This window comes from Euprymna scolopes, chromosome 38 (genome assembly GCF_053919585.1).
Source record: "Euprymna scolopes isolate OS-2025 chromosome 38, ASM5391958v1, whole genome shotgun sequence".
In the NCBI taxonomy this organism is placed as follows: Eukaryota; Metazoa; Mollusca; class Cephalopoda; order Sepiida; family Sepiolidae; genus Euprymna; species Euprymna scolopes.
Window position 1 is genome coordinate 10,608,099 of NC_136519.1, and position 20,000 is coordinate 10,628,098.

At 35.6% G+C, this 20,000-nt stretch overlaps 1 protein-coding gene across 2 annotated transcripts in view; it reads left to right on the forward strand.

Annotated features, from left to right (window-relative positions):
• The window catches only part of LOC145263072 (cilia- and flagella-associated protein 221-like), a 521,858-nt gene that overhangs the window by 268,131 nt on the left and 233,727 nt on the right, over nucleotides 1-20,000 (forward strand). The gene's annotated exons all lie outside the window — the stretch shown is intronic.

Below are 20,000 nucleotides of genomic sequence, written 5' to 3' on the forward strand. Positions count from 1 at the left end.
ATTCCCCGGTCGTGGCGCCTCAGGCAGCAAGCAATAAACTTGCCCCACCGGAAAGCCCGGTGGCAAGGCTTGGGAGGGTGGACCTCTTAGGTATTACCCAGGCGGCGTACCTCAGTCCAACAGGTGCTGGGCCGGTTCCTGGCCCCTCACCTGTTGGGCTTAGTGTCAAGTGACGAATCCTTGACGTGTACTACCCTGTCTCCGTGCAGCCGAGGCCGTTAGGAGACCTTCCCCATCAGAGTTCTAATGGGGGGTATGAGACGAATGGATTCGCCAATCATTTTTATAACCAACAGCTGTGCTAAACAACCAATGAAAACGTCCCAAAATTATTATAAAAATTGTTGAATTTTGGAGTTTACTACATCACGGACTGCATTTAATTCTTGGCCGCCATCTTGGTTACTGATCTGAACTACGCCGCCATCTTGGTTACTGATCTGAACTACGCCGCCATCTTTGTTCAGCACAATATCTCAGAACTTAAGAGGTTAATTACGCCATGGACAGCATTTGATTCTTGGTCGCCATCTTGGTTACTGATCTGAACTATGCCGCCATCTTTGTTCAGCACAATGTCTCAAAACTTAACAGGGCTCAACGCATGCATCACTACAAACATCAAATTATGCAGCCCCTATATACTGCCTCCCCACCACCACTAAGAGAGCAGATTAAAACACAAGGCCGTTTTTTAATGTAAGGAAAGTGTTGTAGGGACTCACCCATGCACAAGATATGAACCATTCAGAATTGTATAAATAGATACCGACTCTCGTGGTGTGTGTGTGTACTTCATAGTACGCCAGCTTGGCGTTAAGTACTACGACTGTTCTTCTCTATATATTCTGTTTTGTTCTCAATACAAATACCTTGTTTTAACCCATATCCATATGTGTCTTCCTTAGTGACCCTTTTGGTCACAATAACTTGGCGATGAGAAACTCAAATTTAAAAAAGGAGATACCTAATACACAACAGAAAGTCAAACTCCTTAAAAAGAGCACTCCGGATTGCGACAAATATGAAATAAATTTCAGTCTAGAAGAATGTTTTCTTTCGATGACCAAGGACAGAACAGATGAGGTGTAATATCAGAACAGATACTGTACTTTACTCTAAGTCAATAAGCTAAGAAATCAGTTGATATACGATGGGTGTGCAATAAGTAATGCTCCTGACCCACTTCCCATAGGAGTAAAGCAACAAAACTTGGCATAATTATTAGTCTTTCTCTATATAGGAACTACCCAGAGTTATGCATTTCTCCCATCCTTTGATGCAGCTCCAGAGACTGTTTTTGTAGAACGCTCCAGGTTGGTCCTTCAACCACGACGTGACTTCAGAAATCAAGGCTGCATCATCTGGGAAACGCTTTCCTTTCAAAAACAACTTCATGGCTGGGAAGAGGTGAAAGTCAGAGGGTGCAAGGTCAGGAGAGTAGGGAGGATGAGGGAGGATTTCATAACCACACGCCCGTGCTTCTGATCTGGCGACATGCGAGTTGTGGACCGTAGCGTTGTCCTGCAGGAGGAAGGTACCTTTGCTGATCTTGCTCTGCCTTTTGATTTTGATAGCTTCCCTTAATTTCCTCAAAAGTGAAGCATAATAGGCTCCTGTAATTGTGGTACTCTTTGCCAGGAAATCTGTCATCACTACTCCGTCCTGGTCCCAGAAGACTGTGAGCATGACCTTGCCAGCGGAGGGCTGCACCCTTACCTTCTTTGGAGGTGGTGAGTCCAAGTGCTTCCACTGCATTGACTGGGCTTTGGTCTCTGGATCCTAGTGATGGACCCAGGTTTCATCCTGTGTAATCAGTCTTTTGAAAATCTTTGACTCATCTTCTTGGCACATCTCCAAATTTATCCTCGAGCACTCGACGCGTTCTTGCTTCTGGAATGGTGTGAGCAACCTGGGAATCCATCTGGCAAACACCTTATGCATATGCAAATGGTCATGAATGCTAGTTTCCACAGACCCTGTACTAATCTTGACATCTTGGGCTATTTGGCGAATAGTAATGTGCCGATCTTCCAAAATGGCAGTCTCAACTTGACGGATAGATGCCTCATCAATGGCAGAAGGCAGGCGACCAGATCTGGGAGCTGTTTCCACAGACTTCCGACCATGTTTGAATTCACGATGCCAGCGTTTTACAAGGTCATGGGGCATTATCACCATAAGTTTCTTTCATTTCATCAAAAGTCTCTTGTGGTGTGCGTCCTTTCAAATACAAAAACCGGATCACTGCTCGACATTCAACAAGCTCCATTTCACACCTGACTCAGTTCAAATACCTGTAAAACAGAAACCACAATTAGTTCAGAGCTGTAATTTGCCACATAACTTGTAGAGATATAAATCATTGCAGATGCAAAATTTCAGTTAGATCAGACAACTGGAAGTGGGTCAGGGTCATTACTTATTGCACGCCGCTCGTACATGTATGTGGCTTCATGAAGGAAGAGGGACGGAAATTTTTTTATCACATGCCGCAGTACGACTGCTACAACTGTCAAGTCAACTGGACAATAAAAGTAAACCGAACGCTTCCATCTATATGACTTAACATGAAAAATACCATCCATACGACCTGACACATTCCCAAACAATTCCGTCCACATGATCCGACACGATCCTGAAGAACTCCAACGATATGATCCCAAACACTTCCGTTAGAACGACTGGACACGATCTTGAACAACTCTATGGAAACGACTCGACACGATCCCAAACAACTCCGTCGAAACGACCCGCCATAATCCCAAACAACTCTGTTGAAACGATCAGACACGATCCCGAACAACTCCATCAAAACGACCCTACATAATCCCAAACAACCACGTCGAAACAACATGGTACCAGAGCAACCTCAGCAGTTACTTGCTGAACAACTCTAGCCTCCGCTTTTTATAGTCCTTAGACGAACTCATTTTCGTTGTAGGTTGGCCCGACGAATACATTGATACGCAATTCTTGAACGTTTCCGCGCATGCTCGTCACAGTATAATGTGTATTGCAATGTTTGTTAATAGTTTTCTTTAGTATCATTGTTAAGTTCAATTGTGCTTACAAGTGAATAAACACGGCAGACAAAATTCTACGCAATGATGGCAAGAAAGCCATGAACTGAAAATGATGATCCGGCAATCAACACCCATATCATATTTGAATGTTACCTTGCTAAAAATATGGTGGACATTCGTCAAACCACGTTTGACTGAGCCGACCCGAACGTGTCGTGCATGCCTAAGTGCAGTTTATAGTTACATTTAATTCCCCTCTCCTCCAGCAAAAAGACAAAACGATACAAACACGCAAAAGCTGTGTATAAAAAAGGAACATGTCCAATTATATTTTTGTTGCGGATACCGCATCACAATTTCCAGAGATTTGCCTTCTATGACAAGTTTATTCAATTATGGTTGGAATCACGCCAAGAATGTCAATTTTAACGAGGAACTTCTAAGTTGGCATCTAAAGTTAACTTTGTCGTATGAAAACTTTAAACCGATTTTTCGTTTCTCCGATCATCTAATATATAAAGTTATCTGGTCGGATTTCAAAAGTTAGACTTAAATAGCATTTTAGCTGATATATTTAACTTTGATTCGCATTATCCAACCTTTATTTGTAGTTGAATAATCAATTGTTAACTATTATGTACTTTCAAAAATCAATTGTTAACTATTCTGTACTTTCAAAAATCAATTGTTAACTATTCTGTACTTTCAAAACATTGATTGTTAATTATGGTGTACTTTCAACTAACAATTTCCGTGATTAACTTCTTCACATTGTTGTCTAGATTAATGACTCCAAATTCGCCCTTGTCTCTGAAAGGAGGCTTTTTATTCAAGCTAACATCTTATTTGCATATAAGATAAGGAGAAATCTTGTTATTTCATGAGACCTCATAGCATATAATTGAACATAGCAGCCACTTTTTAGAAAAATCTTCGTTTCAACGATGAGCAGAGGGTGGAGTTTAATTAATAGTGTTGGACCTATTAGGTTGGTGATTCTTTTTTAAACTGTGTCCAGGAGCGAGAGACTACTAGCAGATGCACCAGCCCAGATGTGGCAACAATACTGCATGCATGGGTGAACGGTGGCCTTGTAGAGATACAGGATACTCTCAGGCGTAAGTAGCCTTTTAACATGGTATAGACAGCCGACCTTCCTCGCAGCAGCATTGACAATTGCCTCAATGTATTTGTTCCAATTCATGTTGTCTATGAATGTTAATCCAAGGAATTTGAGGGAAATACTGAAGTGCTGTAAGTGGACACTATTATTATTATTATTATTATTATTAGTAGTAGTAGTAGTAGTAGGAGTACAGTGTTCCACAGGCGGGCAATTTTGGGAAAGAAGCTTTGTTTCTGGAATCTGCGTTTAGATTTAAACACAGATAGAGAGGGGAGGGGAATCGGATATAGTAGTTGTAGATAATCGAATGTTTTTGTGAAAATTTGGTAAGAGGAGACCATAGATTCAGGTTGACTCGAGCATTTGCAATGAAAATAACGACAGAGCAGAAACAGGCTCGCAATGTCTCTTCTGTGGGAAAGAGGTCGCAGAGAAGAGAAAAAGATATCACCTACTAGGTTTCAAACTGGTTTTGAATGAACTCTATCAAGGCTGGATAGGGCATGCCGAGTAGCTCCTGCCCAGATGTGGCAACAGTACTTCATTTTAGTGAGTACCTGGCTCTTATACAGATAGAGGATTACATCGGCAGTGAAATACCTACTTGAGCCGTAGAATGATCCAACAATTTTTCCAGCGATATTGGCAACAGATTTGATGTATGTGTTCCATTTCAGATCAGGATAAAAGGTCAGTCCCAGAAGTAAGATATGCAGCTTCTCCAAGACGAGAGCCATTCGTTGCAATTGGGGAGTGATGGGGAGCAGAGCGATTAGATAAAAGGAGAGAAGCTTGGTTTTCAATGCATTAAAATTGACCAATCACCTTTTCGCCCATTGCACCATGTTCTCAAGATCAGAAGAGAGAGAGATTCAGAAAGATCTTGGACATTGCTGACCTTTGAAGTGTTGATATAGATTGTGATGTCGTCTGCATAAACGTCTATGAATGATTGATATGATTTGGGAGATCATTGATGAAGATCCGGAAGAGAAATGGGCTCAAGATGGAACCTTGAGGGACGCAAACATTAATACTATGAGTTTCTGATTTCTGCTCATCAATGACTACTCTTATAAGCCTATCAGAGAGAAAGGATTTAATAATTGAGAGGATATTTTCAGCTGTTCCATAGCTGACCATCTTGTGAGCTGACGATCTTGTGAAGTAGACCTTTCTGTCATTAGTATTGGGAAGAGTTCTTGTGTAAAGACATTGCGGAATGATGAGACACACCTGTTGAAATAGAGAGTTCATGGATGTGTGTTGATGTTAGTAATAGAAACGTGCATCCCTTTATGTATGGGGACAAAAGATTAGACAGTCTCTTGAGAAAAAAAGAGTTCATGTGTGGGCCGCATTGGTTTGTTTGTCTTGTCGTCGACCCAGGGCCAAAGGCCCAGTTGAAGTTGCACCCTATCAGAGGAGTTGTCATCAAGAGCAAGGAAGAAAAAGAGAGAATTGCAGTAGGTTCAATCTTTTATAAACTCAGTCACGTAGTCAACTTGTCTGAGTGATGGTCTTTGATTGGACAAGCCAGAAAGGAAGTTGACTACTCATAACCAATCAGCAATGATTTTATAAAACAAACATATTCAAAATCAAGTATATGCTGCTGCTACAGATTGTACAACAGTGCGATAGTATAGTTTCGGTTTCAGACGTTACTAATAGATTAGTTCTTTTTGGATTAAAATGGGATTGAGAAGTCAGCGCCCGAGAAGAGAGGCACTCTGATATGCAAAAAGTGCCTAAGAAGCCCCGTCGGCATTCACTGGTGAAGGTGCCTCAGGCGATTAGCAATAAACTAACCCCTTCTAAAAGAGAGAAAGCAAGGCCTGGGAGGGTGGACCTCCTAGAACTGCACAAAACTAAACTCCCACCGCAAAATCAACAGAGACCAGATCATTACAGGAATGGTCTAATCTCTGTTGATTTCGGCGGAGCCAAGGTGAAACCATGAAATAGATTTATTAGAAGATTATAAATCATAATAAAAAAAAAATGTTGCGATTTTTTAAATATAACTTTTATAATTCCATTTATCGAAATTCGTTATGAATCCGATGTCAAAGATGAGTGGGCAGTAAATGGATATTTTTGATTTAAATGCTGGAGACAAATAGTTTTTGATTAAAATTATCTCAAGACGAGATGACAGATATTAAAGAGAGAGAGAGAGAGAGAGAGAGAGAGAGAGAGAGAGAGAGAGAGAGAGAGAGAGAGAGTAAAAATGTCATGTTAAGCCCCGAGGTTTAATCTTTTATGAAGATTGAATTTAATTGGCTAAAAATACACGAGAAACGTCAATATAATCATCTCCATCAAATGCCCTAATTATTGGTCTCCTCGTTTCCTCTTGTATTGCTTGAAGCCAAAGACAAACTTCGCATTTATGCTAACATCACTGACAAAAATACAACTTCTAAAGCAGATATTGCAAATGTTTTTGCTCTCTACTTTCTTTAAGTATTCTTCTTTCTATTTCTTGCTCTTATATATATATATATATATATATATATATATACACGCACATACATACATACATACATATATATATATATATATATATATATATATATATAAGGTATATATGATGATATGATGATTGCAACGTCTTGTCAGACGAGTGCCACTCCCTCAGACATTTAAAATCCATGAGCCCAAATATCTGAGGGAGTATCTATACAAATATGATGTTACAGAGTCTTAGCTTTGTACGACAGCTAAGTCTCTCTCTCTCGGTTCAAAATGTTGAGATCCAGCAAAAAGCAAGAGCAAGATAGCCAGCAACAAATTAAACTGCAGGCCAGCTTAATGTGGGTAATGGTCTTCCGCTTTATGGTTTTTTAAATCAGAGATTTGCTTCTCCTAGAAAGGTTGCCTTCACCATGGCTTACGGGAGCCCTCTCCACCCCAAGGTATATATACACACGCATATATATATATATATATATATATATATATATATATATATATATATATATATATATAAGGTGGAAAGATAAAGTTGTCGCCCTAAAGAAAACAAGACTACAATTTCATTTTAAAACTTTTATTGAAAAAATCAATCCAGGTAACTTGATTATGTAGTAAAGCTAACATCTATTTAATGTAGCCGCGTTCAGCCTCAATTACCGTCTCAATACGAGCAAGGGAGCATGCCTTTTCTACAAACGCTGGTGGGAGCTCGGTGAATACTCAGCAAATGGCAGCGATCAGGCTGGCTTTGGTGTTGTGGGAGGTCATGTTGGTCATGTTCTCGACATTTGACCAAACGAAGTGGACCAGAAGCTTCAGGTCTGGGGAGGAGGGGGGGGCAATGAGAAAAGGGTACGAAGTCGTAGCACTTCTTCTGAAGCCAAGCCGGGATTTCTTTGGACTTATGGGCCAGTGCTGAGTCCTGTTGCCATAACCAGGGTCTGCTAGCGGCCACCTGATTGCACCAAGGGATTACCATATACTTCAACACATCCAGGTACATTTTGGTGTTTACTTTCAAGCCGACTTCGAATAAGTGAGGTAGCATGGTGTGTCCCTCACTTAAAACCACCCCAAAACCATAACCGTGTCCAGAAACTTCGTTGATCTGTACCCTCAAGCATTGAACCGTCTGGATTTGCATTTTGAGGGTGCTGGCAATGGTCCTGTTGTCATAATTTGGATCGTTAGAGAGCATGAGTTGTACAGCAGTGCATCTCCGATCTCGATAGTTAAGCATTATGTCACTTTCAGACATGATAGAAGGCTCCTATCGCTTTTGGGATTTGTAAAAAACTAACAAGTAGATGGTCTGCAAGAAAAAAAGAAAACCGGTTTTCATCAAATAGAAATGGAATCACGTTGTCTTTTCTGGGACGACAATTTTATTGTTCCACCCTGTAGATAAATAAACTTGATTTTTAATTTTATTTTGAAGTATACAGAAATTTAATTCAATTACTAAATGACATTTTTCCACATTGTTAGTATACAGGTTATTGGTCTATAATTGTTTGTTTTCATTCCTTTTTCTTTGTATTTTTGACTAAACATGGTTCTCCTTTTCGTCATCTAATCTGGTATGCCTGTATCGTGCACATATTTTCTCATATTTTTGTGTTACTCTTGCATGTGGAGTTGCAATTTTTTTTCAATCAGAGTGCATATATCCTGTCATGACCAGATGTTTTCCAGTTTGCCATTTTTAAAGGTCAATTTAAAGGTTTCTACGTTAACATCCTTTTTTGTTCCTTCTTCAATTTCTTTACGTTTTTCGCTATGTACACGGCTAGCAATAAGTCTTGTCATTACTTAAATGCATATGAATACATTAAAAGTAACTAAGCAAACATTTGTTGCTCATTTATTAAGAAACAATGGAGATTTATTCTAATCTTGTAATGGTTTATCATTTTTTAAAAAGTTTTCTTTTGTTTATTAGTTAAAATGAATAAGAAACCGCTAATTCATCATCATCATATTGGGTTTGGCGCCCATCTAAAAAATTGACCTCCAAACTCGTTTATCTCTGGACAAGTCTTTCATATACGGCATAATCTCGTTGACACACCGGTTCTCGTTAGATCATCGAAGTCAAGCAACATTAAGCCTGATCAGTATCAGATGGGTGACCATTTGGGAATGCTACCTGCTGCATGTACAAGAACGTCGACACCTCCCTGCAAAAACTGTAAAAACCTTACGCTCTTATTTCCCTTGACCAGGATATTTTTTTTTTACACAGTGATCACCACTTATCAAGGCCCGGAAGCCACTCAGGGATAAGGGTTATTGCAAGTACATTACGTTAGTGTGGAATATACAAGAGACTAGGGGTTACTTGTGATGTTTTTCTTCTTTTTTTTTACTTACGTTCACCCATAACATGACATATCGCCACCTGGACGTAAGGGGCTACTGTTTGGGACCATGCCTAATGTTACATTTAAACTTCTGCATATCAGTACAGTCAGGGAAGCAGGTAGTAGGAAAGGAATTTCAAAGTCTAGCTGTTTGAGGGAAGAAGCTATTAGAATAGAAAGCTTTCTGGCATTTAGAAACCTCAACGACGATATTGCCATGAAATTTCTCCTTTTGGAGGAAGCCGGTTTAATCGGCCATTTTTTTTTTTTACACGATATTCAGCAATTAAAACAAATATAATTTAATTTGATATGTTATTTTAAGAGGATAAAGATTTGTATTCGAATCTTTGGAATATTTTGTGATGATGTTTCCTCGGCAAGTAAATCCAATGGAATGATATACACTCGTGAGAAAAAAAAAAAAAAAAAAAAAAAAAAAATGGGCCAAACAAATTTTATACATTTTATTGCAATAAAAGCTAAATTGAACAAGGAAACTTAAACGAGACTAATGACACAGAAAACGACATTTAGTTTAATAAATGCTTAGGATGGAATCGTATTCCCTTTCGATTTCTTTAAAAGATCAATTCTTTTAGACATGCTCTCAGCCAAAGTGGAACACTGTGAAGAGATGCTATTCCATTCCCTTTGTACAGCTTCCGACAGTTTGTCATCGTTCTCAAAAGTTCTTCTGGCTAATGCACGAGATATTATGGACCAAATATTCTCGATTGGGTTTAAATTGGGGCTTTGACCTGGCCAAAATATCACATGAATTGAGTTATCAGAAAACCATTTTTCTGTGACTTTAGCAGTGTGTGCAGGGGCATTATCATGTTGAAAAATAATGTTCTGGGGTATTCTCAGGTTCTAAATACTTAGTAACAGTTCTGTTTCTAATATTTGAATGTATTCCTTTGCATTGATTGACTTTTCACATCTAATAAGTTCAACTCATGCTGCAGTAAAAGTTCCCTATACCATTATCCCTCCATTCCCGTGTTTAACTGTTGTTTTTATGCAACTTGGCGAAAATCTTTCTCCAGTTCTTCGATTGCACCGTTCGAGAACATCGGGAGCATCATTAACAAGTCAAAATCTTGATTCATCTCACCAGAAAACATTCCTGGACAAGTCTGTAATCTTTCTTGCCATAACATGAGAAAGATTTCTTTCTATCTTTGATGTTCTTCCTAGACAAAAAGTTGGCCGAAACGTCGTGAAACAACAACTAATAAAGATGAGAATAATAGTCCGCAATAAATAAATTAATATAAATAATACTCATCTCAATAATGAATTCCGATTAAAAAATATATATACCATTCGGTACGAACCTGATCATGGAAGATCAGATAATAAATAAACGTGGATTTATAAGATCAAAGAATCCAACCTTGATCGTCCTTCGGGGCCCGTGGCGCAGTTGATAGAGACGTTGAATCTCTACAATTCCAGATGAGCATTGTCTGAAGATAGCGGTTTCAATCCTACCCAAAGCCGGCCAAAAATGTGGTGAGACGACAACAACTATGGATGGCAGTGATTGCTGAGAATGCAGTTAGGAGATTTTAAGTTCCTATCCGTCGCGGTTACCACCTGACGAAGGCCAGAGGAATAGTTGGCTGAAACGTCGTGAAACAACTAATAAAGTTGAGAATAATAGTCTGTAATAAATAAATTAATATAAATAATAATAATGAATTCCAATTAAAATAATCTATCTATATCTATCTATATATCTATAAAAACAGAGATGTGTGTGCCACAGACGATTTCTGATTGGTTAATCCAATAATCACATCTCCTAAAAAAGTATAGTTCTTTCGCTCTTAACTTTACCATAAAATATTTTGGTCTTATTTATTGTCCATCTTGGAAGGGTTTAATTTTTTTCTAACTTGCGATTTACAACTTAAAAAAATACGAAACTAACTTACAATCTAACAATCGAACCTCCGACACCACGGCCGCCATTATGAAACTAAACTAAAAAAAAAAAATACGCGCGTTCACTCGTTTTTTTGTGCATTTTTTTTTGGGGGGGGGGGGGCTAATTTAGCATAATAGTGTCCATTTAATAGTATTATCTTGAAAAAATAAAAAAATAAGGAAAATTACCAAAAAAACAAACAAGAACAACAAAAGTGTGCCGTATTTTTAAAAGTTTTAATGCGTTATTTTTATTTGCTTTTTTTATTTCATCGGTGAAGAAAATGGCCAAACAGAAATTTTGAAGGCCAAATTTCGCGAATTTGGCCTTTTTTTTAAGCAGTTTGGCCTTCAAAATTTCTGTTTGGCCATTTTCTTCACCGATGAAATAAAAAAGCAAATAAAAACAACGCAATAAAACTTTTAAAAATACGGCACACTTTTGTTGTTCTTGTTTGTTTTTTTTGGTAATTTTCCTTATTTTTTTATTTTTACAAGAAAATACTATTAAATGGACACTATTATGCCAAATTAGCCCCCCCCCAAAAAAAATGCACAAAAATTCGAGATTTATGGTTTTGACGAGATAATTTAGCGAATTGTCCGGACTATTGCGAGATAACCATCCATTAGTTTTTCCTGAAATTTTGCCACAAATTGTATTTCATTACATAGATGTGCATAGTAACAACATTTTTTTGCCGAAAATTCCCGTTGCGTCTCCAGATTACATCGGTGAAGAAAAAGGCCAAACAGAAATTTTGAAGGCCAAACTGCTTTAAAAAAGGGCCAAATTCGCGATTTGGGAAAATCGATGTGATAGGTTTTCGACAGAAATTTGGCGATTAAGTGGTCAATATTCAACGATTTGACCTTTGAGAACTCTACCAAACTCCTCCTACAATTCTGGGTCTAAACAGTAAACACTTGATATTTTAGATATAGATTCCTTGGACATGGATCTAACTTATTAACTTTACTTGATCCCTAAACAATAAATGTTAAGAGGTCATAATAGGGGTCAAAGTTTTAAAAAATTGACCGTTTTTTTTTTTTTCTCAGCATTAACCTCAAAACACCTGGGCAACGCCGGGCACCGATTGCTAGTATATAATAATAATGATCTGCAAAATAGAAATTTTCAGTTAAAATTAACAGAGATTCATGGAAAAAAATATTGAAAAATCGATTTCCTCCTTTGTTCACTCTTGGCCCATTTTTTTGCCACTTTCACGGGTAGGATTGTTTACAACATTGTCCAAGTATTTTGGTTCACCCTATATATATATATTTTTTTTTTTTTAATTACATTTTCACCCCAAACAAGGCACATTGCCACTTTAGTGTAGGGGGCTACTATCAGGGGCAACAACTACTGGGCTACTATGTAGGGATTTGGGCAGCAAGATGTTGGTTCACGTTGCACTTGAACTTCTGCACGTCAGTACAGTTGGGGAAGCAGTGACCTGGAATGGAATTCCAAAGTCTAGCTGTTCTGGGGAAGAAACTACTGGAGTAGAAAGATCTTTTACATCTAGGGATCTCTACAGTGTGGGGGTGGGATTTTGCAGCCTGTCGGTTCTGTCGAGGGTGTTCACGTCGTGGGGGCACAAGTGCTTGCAGTTCATCAGAGCATTCACCATTAAAATACTTGTAGAACAGGCAGAGGGATGTAACGTTTCGTCGATGGGACAGAGGCTGAAGCTTAGATGCCAGTTCAGGGCCTATCAGATTGGCGACTCTCTTTTGAACCTTGTCAAGGAGTGAGAGACTAGTAGCCGATGCACCAGCCCAAATATGACAGCAATACTCCATACATGGGCGAATGGTTGCCTTATAGAGGTACAGGATACTTTCGGGTGTTAGTAGTTTTCTAGCACGGTAGAGAGAGAGCCCACCTTCCTTGCAGCGGCCCTGGCAATGCCCTCGATGTAATTGTTCCAACTCATGTTTCCTGTGAACGTTAGGCCAAGGAGCTTGAGAGACTTACTCTCAGATAAAGAGTCATTGGCCATTGCTATAGGTGGTAGAGAAGGTTTCTTGTAATTATTGAATGAAACTAGTTTAGTCTTGGCGGCATTGAATGTGACCATCCATTTTTGTCCCCATTCCACTATTGATTGGAAGTCATCCTCTAGTGTTTCTGCAATTTCTTTAGATATATGTTCATTTGTTTTCCTGTCGTGCCTGTTATAGAGTGTGGTGTCATCAGCATATATACCCATCTCAGAGGCAATTTTGTTGGGGAGGTCATTTATGAATATCAGGAACAGTAGAGTACCAAGAATAGACCCCTGAGGCACTCCCGCATTTATATCATATTTTTTAGATGTACGACCGTCGAGGACAACTTGGATTTTTCTCTTATCTAAGAAGGATTTAATTATGTTAAGTATTCTACCAGTGATACCGTATGATCTAATCTTTCTGAGGAGACCCTCATGCCATACCCTGTCAAAAGCCTTGGATATATCTAGAGCTACCGCTCTGCCTTCCCACGCTTTGCCCAGTGAATGGTATATACGTTCAGAGATTATATATATAAATATATATAAAAGTGAACGTGTCTGTGGTGTCTCTGTGTGTGTGTGTGTGGTGTCTGTGTGTGTGTTTTTGCTCAACATACACATCCAAACACCCGGGCAACGCCGGGCACCCATTGCTAGTATATCTATAAAAGTGAAAGTGTGTGTGTGTGTGTGTGTACATTTCCTACGCAATAACTCTGTCAATTTTGAGTCTACAGACTCGAAATTTGATATACAGGGTACTGAGATTTGGGAAAATCTATGTGATTGGTTTTCGGCATGAAATTTGGCGATTAAGGATTCAAAGTTCAACGATTTGACCTTTGAGAACTCTACCAAACTCCTCTGATAATTTTGGGTCTAAACACTTGAAATTTAAGATATAGGTTCCTTGGACATGGATCTAACTTAATAGCTTGATTTGAGCCCAAAACAATAAATGTTAAGGGGTCATAATAGGGGTCAAATTTAAAAAAATTACCTTTTTTTCCTTTTTTTTTGCTCAGCATACACCTCCAAACATCCGGGCAACGCCGGGCACCCATGCTAGTATACGTATATAATTTTGTTTAACAAATTTGGCCTACCAAACTCCTCCTAGACATGAAACATCATATATAAGGTATTTGAATCCATGCAAAACTTTATATTTGGGTTTTCGTCTGGAAAAATCGGTGCAAAAGTGTGAAAATTAAAAAAAAAATGAAATTTGCCCGGTGAAGGTCGAACGCCGGCATTACGAATGCATAACGTAGTAGCTATTGGTTCATGTTTTAATTTTTAGCCTTGCAGTAAACATGTTTTCATTGACGGCAGAGGCAAAATAAATCGTGAGCTGAACGTTTTGATTTTGATTCTCGGTGGTGGTGCATGAGTTTCTTTTAATACTTTTTAAATCATTACTATATATTGCATCCAATCTATTTATCTGTCTTTCTATATATCTATCTATATATCTATAAAAGTGAACGTGTCTGTGTATCTGTGTGTCTGTGTGTGTGTATGTGTGTACATTTTCTTATGCAATAACTTTGTCAATTTTAAGTCTAAAGACTCGAAATTTGATATACAAGGTTCTGAGATTTGGGAAAATCTATGTGATCGGTTTTCGGCATGAAATTTGGCTGTTAAGGGGTCAAAGTTTATCGGTTTGACCTTTGAGAACTCTACCAAACTCCTCCGACAATTTTGGGTCTAAACACTTGAAATTTTAGATATAGGTTCCTTGGACATGGATCTAACTTAATAACTTGATTTGAGCCCAAAACAATAAATGTTAAGGGGCCATAAGAGGGGATAAAGTAAAAAAAAATTTGACCTCTGTGGTATCTACCAAATTACTCAGACAATTTATGGTCTAAACATTTGAAATTTTACCTAAAGGGTATTCAGAGATAGGGCAAGCTTTTTCATCGGTTTGGGTCGAAAATTTTCAGTTATCAATATATAAATGCATGTATGTATGTATGTGTTCATGTGTGCCTAAGACTTTCGACAAAAGCGACGGATTTTACCAAGATCAGTATCGTTTAAAAGTTCGACCTTTCATACGACAAATATCGAAAAATTGGCTAAAAACATTAATATCTTTTTTACAGGTGGGGGTCGCTTTCTTCGTCGATATTTTTGAAAGGTATCCTCTCCTTTCGATTGTCTAGCCTTAATTTAAACATGAGTCACTTCAGGTTTGGCGGTGGTCGTAACCGCAAAGACGTCAAGTTTTTTCCCTGTTCTTTTCCTCCTTCGCGGTATGGGTTCGAGCCTGCCTTCCTACTACTACTTTATTTTTTTTTTTTGCTCAACATACAAATCCAAACACCCGGGCAACGCCGGGATGAAATGCTAGTATATATATATGTATATATATATATATATATATATATATATATATATGAATGAGTTTAAAATATGAATTAATATTTTGACAAAATGGAATGCTTAGTATATGCAATAATAGATGAGTACGAAAACAAAAATAGTAAGATATAACACAGACACACTTATAAAACTAACCAATATTTCGGCCGATTTGAACGACCTTAACCTTTAGTATAGAGAAACTACAAAATTTTAACCTATGTCACTTCCTGTTTGGTGGTGGTCGTAACAGCAAAGAGGTCATGTTTTTCTCCCATTCTTTTCCTCCTTCACAATACGGGTTCGAGCCTACTTTCCTACTACCACTTTTGTTTTTGCTCAACATACACCTGCAAACACACGGGCAACGCCGGGCTGAAATGCTAGTTGAGAATATTTTTAGAAATATGAAAAAAAAACTAATGTACCAAATACTTGTGCTACCCACTGTATATATATATATATATATATATATATATATATATATATATATATATATATATATATATATATATATATATATATATAAAAATATATATATATATACTCGGGGTTTTTTTATATTCAAAAGTAATGGACTAATGAATTCAACGAGGTTGTTAGATAGTGGTCAATAAAAAGAGCTGATAATACTTGTTTATTGTTATATAAACATGCTCACATCCCGCTGCTACAAATAGCCACTTGTTTCAATCAAACAACAGATATCATCAGGCAGCGACTTGACTATTCAAAAGTTCAATGAATAATGGATTTTTATTTTAGGTAAGAACTCTTTAGAAGTTGGAGTTAAAAAACTTAAAACACAGGACTTTAATTAAATAAAAAAGTAAAAAGGGAGAGGCAATTTAAATAAAGTTAAAAGATTACAATGGGGAGAGAGTGATTGAGAAGAGAAAAAAAAAGGAATAGAGACAGAAATAGAGAAAGAAAATATAGAGAAAACAAAATAGAGAGAAAAAGAAGAGAGAAAATATATATATATATATATACATATACACACATACATACATATATATATATATATATATATATACACATATACATATATATATATATATATATATGATATGGAGATACAAGTCTATATCCATATATATATATATATGATATGGAGATACAAGTCTATATCCATGACATTGATGTCTTTGGTTAAGTTGTATAGTATGAATAGACCTACTAAGCGGATACCATTAAATGGTTTTCCAATATACATAATAAAAAGAATTGTACTTTCTTACAATTCGATATTGTGAATTACTATCCCTCCATATCTAAAGAACTATTCGAAGAGGTGATGGAGTTTGCTAAACTCCTGTCTGATATAAAAGACACTGAAATTGAAATTATACGGACATGTAGAAATACTACATTAATTAGTGGAAATGATCAGTGGTTGAAAAAAGATCAAAATGACCTGTTTGACATTTCCATGGGGTCTTTGGATTCGGCTGAAATGACAGACTTAGTAGGTCTATTCATACTATACAACTTAACCAAAGACATCAATGTCATGGATATAGGCTTGTATCGTGATGATGGACTGATGATCATCAAGGAATCCAACGGCCCTAAATGTGAAAGAACCAAAAAGATTATCTTAAATGAATTCCGTAGAATTAAATTAAAAGTGGATATTATATCAGATGTTAAAACTGTAAATTTTTTGGATGTGAACTTTGATTTGAGGAAAGGCATCTACCAACCATATAGGAAGGAAAACTCAAACCCAATTTATGTACACCCCCTATCAAATCACCCAAAATCTATCATTAGGCATATCCCCAAATCCATTAGTAAAAGAATCAGTGACAATTCTTCCAATCTTGAAACATTTAATAAACATAAATATTTCTATAACAGGGCCCTTAAGGATAGTGGATACAAAAACACCCAAATTGAGTTCATAGAACCAACACACCCAAACACAAATACAAATAGAAACCGTAAGAGAAAAATCCTGTGGTACAATCCCCCTTTTAATCTGAAACTTAAAACAAATCTAGGAATGAAATTCTTAAACTTAATTAAAAAGCACTTCCCTATTAATAATATACTACATAAAATTTTCAATAAAAATACAATAAAACTTAGTTATAGCTGTAATGAAAACCTTGAAAAAATAATTAAAAAACATAATAACAAAATATTAAACAAAAATAGCACACCCATTGCTACCGAAAGTTGTAACTGTAGAATTAAATCAAAATGTCCTCTTAAAGGAAATTGTCAAATTACTTCTGTAGTGTACCAAGCAACTATTTCTACTAAGGAAAATCCGAATGAAAAAAAATATTACATAGGAATGACAAATAACAATTTTAAAGAAAGATTTACCGGTCACAAGTGCTCTTTTGAAAATAATGAGTACAAAAATAGAACTTCCTTGTCTAAATATTACAATGAACTAGTAGAGCAAGGTTACTCCCCAATAGTAAATTGGAAAATTTTAAAGAAAGCGAAAACCTGTTCATCTTTAAACTCGCCTTGCTACCTATGTCTTTATGAGAAATTATTTATACTTACTTTTAGAGAAAGAGATAAATTATTAAATAAGAAGCACGAAAATTCAATTAATTGCAAACATTATAAAACCCATCTTTTAAGTAATTTAGTTTAGATATAAAATTTAAATAAATTAAAAATTGTCACTGATTTCTATAATTTATTAATATTCTATTAATATACTTTCTCCTCTCCTGATTTCATTCTTTACTTCTCCTATCTTATATACCTGTGTGTCTATGTGTATATGTATGTGTCTATGTATTTATTTTATGACCGTGTGTACTTAGATCTATATATTTCTATATTATTTGGTATACCCTCCCATGTTTATTCAATCCATTTGTATGTTTCTATGTGTGTATGCATCTATCTGTACCCTTGCCAAATTATTTGTATTCTTATGTATTTCTATATATATAATTTATGTAAATTATACATATTTATGTGTGAGTATATATATGTGTGTGTGCGTTGTTGTTTATTAGTATATGATTGTGTGCATATATTTGTGTATTTTTTGTATGTATGTGTATACATAAGATTATATATATATATATATATATATATATATATATATATGTGTATATGTATATATATGCTTATTAGTATGCCGGTTGGTTCTCTGTGAGTATATACATATGTATCTTATTATTTTTAATTTGGGTAATATCTACCTGTGCGTCGCTATTTTTGAAGTATTTCGTTGATTTAATTACTTCTTTTGCCTGAATATATTTATAGGTAAGTGTACTTGTATCTGTGTTATTAGTAATCTGGTATTGAATGTATTATTTTGTGATTTAATATGACTTTATATCTATACTTAAATAGCTTAAACTTCCAACTTAATAGTATAGTTACACCTTTACTTATGTGCATGTATATGTATATATATATATATATATATATATATATGTATATATATATATGTGTGTGTATGTATGTGTATATTTGGGTATATATATATGTGTGTGTGTGTGTGTATATATATATATATATTTGTATTGTATTCTTTTTATATACATAAATATTAGTAGTTTTTTATTTATAATTATTGGACCTATTTAATTTATTTAATCCCCTCTTATGGCTAAATATGTTATATTAAATAGATAATTAATATTAATTTTATTCTGTTTTTATTATTATTATTATTATTATTATTATTATTATTATTATTATTATTATTATCATTACTATTATGTTTATTGTTATTAATAATAATTTTAATATTGTTTTATCATTATTTTCTTCTTTTATTCATATATTTATCTAATAAAAACGCGAAAACTTTAAACTTATATCATTTAGCATAAAGGGCCTAATTAATGGTAGACGTATGTTTGAATTGCGTTGATTTTACTCGTGGACGTATGTAAGAGGATAAATATGCCAGCCGAATACATTCACTGCCTTTTTTGACACGTTCATTTCTGACGCTTGGATTGTATCTTCTGTTTGTATTTGTAATAATATGTTTCATTACTGAATTGTATAATTGTTCATAAATTGGTTGACACGCAGATTTTTTCTTTTTCTTTTTTCTTTTTCTCTTTCTATACACTGTCAAATTCTTACTTTCTCTCTTTCTCTATTTAACTAGATCTCATTATTCTTTCCTTTTCCTTCTAGTTCTTATTCTCTTTATTATAACCATTTATTTCTTTTTTCTTTTCTTCTCCATATCATATATATATATATATATATATATATATATATATATATATATGTATATGTGTATATATATATATATATATATATATATATGTATGTATGTGTGTATATGTATATATATATATATATATTTTCTCTCTTCTTTTTCTCTCTATTTTGTTTTCTCTATATTTTCTTTCTCTATTTCTGTCTCTATTCCTTTTTTTTTCTCTTCTCAATCACTCTCTCCCCATTGTAATCTTTTAACTTTATTTAAATTGCCTCTCCCTTTTTACTTTTTTATTTAATTAAAGTCCTGTGTTTTAAGTTTTTTAACTCCAACTTCTAAAGAGTTCTTACCTAAAATAAAAATCCATTATTCATTGAACTTTTGAATAGTCAAGTCGCTGCCTGATGATATCTGTTGTTTGATTGAAACAAGTGGCTATTTGTAGCAGCGGGATGTGAGCATGTTTATATAACAATAAACAAGTATATATATATATATATATATATATAT